The following is a 6,000-nucleotide window of genomic DNA, read 5'->3' as shown; positions in this document are numbered from 1 at the left end:
TTTTTTTTTTTTTTTTTTTACTAAAAGGAGAATTTAAGAGAATAAGACATAGGGGGAAATAATTTACAGGTTTTACTTATAGGAGAATTTAAGAGAATAAGATAGTAAGAAATAAGACATGGGGGGGGGAGTGTATTGTTATTACAATGCAAAACAAAACATAAACAATTGGCCTGTTTTTTCAACTAGGATGTTTTGCTTGGTTCATAGCAGACAGGGCTGAGCCTGGTGGTGCAGGTAAAGACAGTTAACTCAAGCATCAGCTCCAAACTGGCAACACAGTTTTTGACACTGACCAAAGAAGACTACCCTTTTTAAAACACACAAGCATTTACTCATAAATCCTGTAGACATTGCTCATCACATAAAAGTAGATAACCTTTCTGGGGGCCTTCCTGGTGGTGCAAGAGTTAAAGACACAGCGTTATCAAACTATTGCCATACTGTAGTGGTATGAGTTAGATCCTGACCAGCCAGGGAGTGACCCACATGGCACAGCAGACCTCTTCTGTTTCACCCACTGCTCCCCTCAGTATTTCAGTCTGCCTCTTCTGTTCCCCACCCTGTCTCTGGTGAATCCTCTCACCCCCTATCCCTGCACCTCTGGCCTGCAACCCAATTCTTATGCATAAATAAATAAATCTTTTGTTTTTCTTTTTAGAAAAGCAAATAACCTTTCTAAAAATCAATTTTGGAGAATAAGTATAAAATACTGAGGATATATGGCCTCACTAAATAAAATTTTAAAAAGAAGACTAACAACAAAAAAAATGAGTAATTTTTGGTGCAAACCTCAAAAAAGTCATTAAGATTTCCATAACAGGGCCCTCCATGGTGGCACAACGGGGTAGGATAAGCACTGCAAGCTGGCCACAGCCGCCCCAGTGCAGGCACTAGCTCGGATTCCCCATCCTGGAGGTGACCCATATGGCACAGCAGACCTCTCCTGACCCGTCCACTGCTCCCCTCAACAGTGTACTTCGTCAGTCGGCCTGTTCTGCCCCCCACTCTGTCTCAGGTGAATACATTCACCACCCCTGAACCTCTGGCCTGTACCCCAGTTCTTTATGCATAAATAAACAAATCTTACAAGAAAAAAAGATGTACATAATAGAACATGCATGACAACTTTGAAATGACATGAAGTAGATTTATAATATAAGCTAAATTTTAAAATGTAGTTAAAATTATATCTATTATGTGGACATAATCATATTTTTGTTTAAAGCATAGAAAACAAAACAAAGAGAATGCACCACGCAGTGTATCCATGGGGGTTGAAGGAGCAGAGGTTATGTACGGTTTCTTTTTCTGCTAATTGACATTTTAAGACTTTTTAAAAAGATTTATTTATTTATGCATACAGAACTGGGGTACAGGCCAGAGGTGTGGTGGGTGAGAGGATTCACCAGAGACAGAGGGGGTAGTAGAACAGGCAGATGCACTGAAGTACACTGCTGAGGGGAGCAGCGGGCGGGTCAGGAGAGGTCTGCCGTGCCATGTGGGTCAGCTCCCTAGCTGGGGATCAAACTCGTGCTGCAGTGGCTTCTGAGAGCTTCATAATGTGGTGTTATAGCCGTTGTGCCACCAGGGAGAGCACCTAAAGATATTTTTAATGCACCCAACGGAAGTTAATTCTCAGTACAAAAAAATTAACTCTACTTTTATGATAATCATAATTATATATCATAAGTATATATAATCATATTTATTTTATAAGAAATAATAATAAATAGTAAGAACTAGCTACCTGGAAAGGCACAGAGCATTCCAGAACTCACTCTGAGTCGGGCTCAGCCCACCTCCCATTTTCTTCTTCATGTAGCCATGGTCTCATGACCCACAGCCTAGTGGCCTGTGGTAATCAGAGCTGTTAAGTAACTTCCCTGAAATTCAAGTTACTTTTTTTCTCCACTACAGTATGCAGAACCCTCAACAGCCTTTTGGCTTCAGAAACCATCAGAAATCCAGTCTTCCTCCCAGCAGTGCATTTCCATAGGACCACACAAGCAAGGGCTGGTTTCAATTGCTAAGCACTGTTTGGTTTCTTTCTTCTCCCTGATGGGCTCCACTGGAACTCATCTGCAAACTGCCTTTCCTTAAGGACTCCCAATCTAAACAGGGTTGCCTTCTCCTGCCCCTTCTCCACCCCACCCCACCCCACCCCCCCACACTGTGTATCCTGCACAGAAATAACCAAGCTGTGTCAACCAATGATATTTCAGTATCCTTACCTAAGAGGGAATGAATGTCAGCTTGATTCTAGTAAACACAGATCCAAGGACCCTTGTTACTACCTCCCAGTGGTCATACACTTTCATGTTTCTGTTCCAAAATACCTTGGCAGCCATTTTACTCCAGGGAGCCAGAGAGGGGAAAGTCTATTCTTGCATCATTACCAGCAACTTGGGGAAAACCCAGTCCTTTCACACATAAACAGGGCTGGTTGCATTTTCCTGCACAGAATAACACAAACAGGGCCTCCACATCTCATGCTTTCCACAGTTATTCACTCAACCTCACTTCTGAGATTTAGCAGAGAACACGAAACACTCCAGTGTGCCCCTTTCAGCCTTGCTGGAGCCACACCTGGTTTTCCCCACCTCCTATCAGTCCTGCTTTGGTGAACTGGCAGATGCAGTCCAATTCATTTCCAGATAGCAATGACTGCTCTGTGTGACTCCTACCAAAACCACACGAAAGTAGTTGGGTGAGCATATCAGGATTACTAGAAAGATGCTTTGAAACAGGTTTTCACAGAAGTGTGCCCAGTACAATATGAAGCTCGATGAATTCAAGATTAAGAAGGAAAAAAAGCACTGGGCAGCAGAGAGGGGGCTGGTCATTTAAGGGCACTGCAGGTCTGGGAATGAGAAAGTCATAGACAGAGACAGAAAGAAAGGAAGGAAATCTGGAGCAACTTTCTATTCTGAAAAAAACAACTCACTTTGAGTCTGCATCTAAGCATGTAAAGGGTTTGAAGGAACCCTGAAATTCCAATAAGACTACGGTAACTTTTCCACAAATGGCTTCTTCCTCATCTCTCTGCCACCTTCCAGTGAAATTAGATGGTCTCTAGTATTGAAGTTTTTACATTTACTTATTTATTTATTTAAAGATTTATTTATGCATACAGAACTGTGGTATATGTAGGTCAGAGGTGCAGGGTTTGAGGGTGAAAGGAATCACCAGAGACCAAGAAGGGAGCAGGAGGTAGATCGAGGAAATACACTGCTGAGGGGAGCAGCAGGCATGTCAGGAGAGGTCTGCCACGCCATGTGGGTCACCGTCCTGGCTGGGTATCAAACTTGTGCTGCAGTGGCTGCGATAGCTTCACTCCATTGTGCTTTAACCATTATGCCACCAGAGAGGGCCCTACACTGGTTTATTTTTAATTTTGACACAGTGAATCAGAACGAGGGAAAATAAAAATTTAATCTGAATGAAAGCCAGCTAGAAAAATGTTTTCCAGAAACTGACAACTGCTCTGGTGCTGGGTGCCCCTGCCTCTGCAGAAGTCTTTCGTGACTCTCATGAAAGCCCTTCCAGCTCTCACGGGGGATCCTAACGAGGTCCGTACAAGTCAGCACCACTTATTAAGAGGCTTTGAAGAAACCAAAAAAAGAGTATACGTGGTTCCCTCCCTTAAAGGAGCTGAGAATCTCAAAACTCTGTATAGTTAAACCTTAACCAAGATTTTAAAAGATCTCAGAACTGGGTGACCATGAAAAACTGCATAATATGCAAAGAGAACTAAGTCAGAAGGAAAAAAGATAAATATCAGATGGTTTTCACTTATATGTGGACTATAGAGAAACTGAACAAAGGATCAGGACAAAGACAAAACTTGCAAGCTGATCATAGATCTGAGGCATCCAGCAGGCAAGGGGAGGAGGTGGGGAGCGGGCGTTGGGGGGTCTGGGGAGAGAGAAGAACACAAGGGACTATGGTCATGGGTCATGGGTACTGTCATGAGAGAATTATGGTAACTACACCCCTGAGTGCAGAAATCAAATATTGTACAAAAATTGCCCAATGTAAGAAAATAAATTTAAAATATTATAACAAATAAAAATTTAGTTGTGTTCAAAACCCAAACAAATGCATAACTGTCCAATAATTGAGAAAATGTTGAAGATTGGTTATAAAAAAAAAAAAACCCTTCACATAGCCAAATAACTTATTACTCAGAACATAATCCAAGGAAGTTTGTTAGACATGTAAACTATTGGATTCTCCTCCAGACCTAGCAAATCAGAATTTGCACTTTAACAAGATCCTTAGTGTACCTGTATATTCATTCACCTTTGAGGACTGCTTCTCTACAAGCCTCTTTAGACCCCCTATCCAAATTAAGTGCAATGATAATAAAATGTTGGGTGGGTTAACTACCTAAAATGGTACAGGACAGAAAAAAAAAAAGGCATTTCTGAAAGTGCAATAGAATTAATCAAAGAAGTACAGGAAGAGGGAAAATGGGGGTTTCAGTTACTGATAGGCTTGATATGAGTCAAGTGACTGTGACCACCAGAAAAAGAAAGAAACTGAAACGCAATCAAATACAGTAGCCGGAGATTGAATGGATAGAAGCACAGTATCTAGAAAGAGAGGAGGACTCCCTGCTCCACCCAACACATGTCAAGTCTTATCTTAAATAATTCAGTTCATGATGTTCATGATGTCACAGTTAAGGATAGAGGAAGAAAAAAAATGTTCAGTGGAGAAGGACCAGCACAGTGAAAGTTTAAATCATTATCTTTTTGTTTACAAATTGTTAAATCCATCTAAGAAAATGTTAGGTGAAAACAAGTTGAAACTTATGGAGGAAAGGCAGGTAGGAAAAAACACTGGGTCAGTGGATAATCTTTTGAGAACCACTCAAATGCCAGAAACTTGTTATTTACAGGTGCCATTGACTCTTCAGTGCATCTTCTGCAAACAAGATGGGGCAGTGAATTCCATTCTCCTTCACCGATAGCAGAGGCATGACACAGCTTAACAGTGACGGAGGCGAGTCTAGAACGAGACTTTTGGTGTCTTCACCAAATGTACTTTCATCAGTGGCTTCCTATGAAATTCCAGGACTGGTAATCATTAGAGAAGAAAAGGGACTAAAATGCTATGAAAAGGGATATTTTTTTCCTCTTATTAAATTTATTTTTTAATTTTTTTAATCTATTCATTATATCATCCTTCATTTTTGTACAATGTTCGGTTTCCCCGTGAAATTCCCACCGCGGATTCCTCCATGCATCATCCCCATCGTCCCTTGCGCTCTTCCCTCCCTGTCCTGGTCCTTCTCCTTCCTCCTCCCTACAGAATGTCTCTGAGCTATAGCTGCCTGATGGTTTTGATTTTTACTTTACTAGTTACTTTTTCCCCCCTGATTCCTTATTTGTTTTCTCTACCTTCCTCCTGTAAGTGAGACCATTCAACATTTTTCTTTAAGAAACAAGATTTTGATTTTATTCTTCTCTCCTGGGATCCAAGACAGCTGCCACAGCAGGTGACATCATGCAACTGAAACGTGGTTAATGGAACTGAGGAACTGAAATTATACTGTTGTTCAATTGAAGTTAATTGAAATAATAAATAATTCTTTACATTAAACTGATATTTCATTCAGTTCTTGAAAACTTCAAAAATGTTTGAAACATTTTGAATATGTAAATCTACTTTTCAATTGCAGATGTTATAAAATGTATTATTTCCAATTACAATTTTACATACTAATCAATGTGTGCTGTAAGTAGGAAATAGTCCCTGGAAATAAAGTGTTTACATAAAAGTAAATAAAATATTTTGATGCCTTGTATAGCTATTACAAGTCAAAATGATAAATATATTGAGCTAAATGAAATATATTATTAAATTAATTTCTTTTTATTTTTTGTAATGTGACCGCTAAAAATGTCTAATGAGATGTCTCATATTTCTATTAAACAGTCCAGTCATTTGTTATTCTGAAAGAGCATATTATTATTTATTTGTTTAAGTTCA

The sequence above is a fragment of the Condylura cristata genome, unplaced genomic scaffold, assembly GCF_000260355.1.
Source record: "Condylura cristata isolate star-nosed mole 26May11 unplaced genomic scaffold, ConCri1.0 scaffold00006, whole genome shotgun sequence".
Classification (NCBI taxonomy): domain Eukaryota; kingdom Metazoa; phylum Chordata; class Mammalia; order Eulipotyphla; family Talpidae; genus Condylura; species Condylura cristata.
Note: the sequence above shows the minus strand (reverse complement) of the source record.